This window comes from Salvelinus fontinalis, unplaced genomic scaffold, assembly GCF_029448725.1.
Source record: "Salvelinus fontinalis isolate EN_2023a unplaced genomic scaffold, ASM2944872v1 scaffold_0634, whole genome shotgun sequence".
NCBI classification, from domain to species: Eukaryota; Metazoa; Chordata; class Actinopteri; order Salmoniformes; family Salmonidae; genus Salvelinus; species Salvelinus fontinalis.
The window spans coordinates 112,501-113,845 of record NW_026600843.1 but is presented as its reverse complement, the minus strand read 5'-3'; the positions used below and the strand labels follow the sequence as shown (position 1 = coordinate 113,845).

Below are 1,345 nucleotides of genomic sequence, written 5' to 3'. Positions count from 1 at the left end.
ATCCTTTGGTAATTCTTATGACTCACACTTTTACCTCACCCTTCTCTCCCCCCTCCTACCCCTCTCTCACCCCCCCCCCCCCCCCCCCCTCTCTCCCCTCTAGGTGGGGGTGCGTCTGAAAGCAGGCCCCAGGCTGGGGGAGGGCAGGGTGGAGGTACTGAGAGAGGGGAAGTGGGGGACCGTGTCGGATCACTTGTGGGACCTGAAGGCAGCCAGCGTGGTGTGCAGGGAGCTGGGGTTCGGATCGGCCAAGGAGGCCCTCAACAAGGCCCAGCTGGGACAGGGTAAGGGTTGTAGGGGTGTTACACACACATGGTCACATGGTCATATGGTTATATGGTCACATGGTCGGGACAGGAAAGGACAGTAGATTATATATTTTCAAAGAGGAAAAATGTGAAAAACGTCAATATACAGCACATTCAGTGGGAATAGGACTTCCTAGTCTCTGTTCACTACACTATACTAGTGCACTACCTCTGATCAGGGCCTGATAGGGAAGAAGTGCAGTACACTATGTAGGGAACAGGACCTAGGGTGCCATTTGGGACGTATTTTAGCATTGTCTTATAATTCTACCCAGACGTTTGAGAGCAGTTTAGGTCACTGACTCTCCTTGAGACTAAACACTGTCTGTTTGCCAGACTTAACGTCCGTTCCTAAACTGCTCCCGGGTAGAAGCTGCTGTTAACCACAGATCTAGGATCAGCCCCTTCCCCAAATCCCGAACATCAGGGAGAGATGGTTGATCTGCTTTATACTAAACATCCGTTTCCCCTAACACACACACACACACACACACACACACACACACACACACACACACACACACACACACACACACACACACACACACACACACAGACGGACGCACACACACCACACATGGACGCACACACACACCACACACACACGGACACACACACACACACACGGACACACACTTACTAAGGCCCATTTAAATCAAACTATGTATTGAAACTGACCATATTAAACCGGACAAATAAACTGACTGGAAGTATTATTTACAAAATGGTGTCCCCTAATTATTGTAGTGGAACACTACCCATAACGGTTTAGCTATGTGTACACCCCCCCCCCCCCCATGGTTGTTTATGTGTTTACCCCCCCCCCCATGGTTGTTTATGTGTACACCCCCCCCCCCCCCACCCCCATGGTTGTTTATGTGTACACCCCCCCCCCTCCCCACCCCCATGGTTGTTTATGTGTACACCCCCCCCCTCCCCCCCCCCCCATGGTTGTTTATGTGTACACCCCCCCCTCCCCACCCCCATGGTTGTTTATGTGTACACCCCCCCCCCCCCCCCCCCCCCATGGTTGTTTA

At 52.2% G+C, this 1,345-nt stretch overlaps 1 pseudogene; it reads left to right on the top strand.

Annotated features, from left to right (window-relative positions):
* The first annotated feature begins 85 nt into the window (after positions 1-85).
* Positions 86-1,345, top strand: part of LOC129846876 (lysyl oxidase homolog 4-like) — a 25,190-nt pseudogene continuing 23,930 nt past the window's right edge.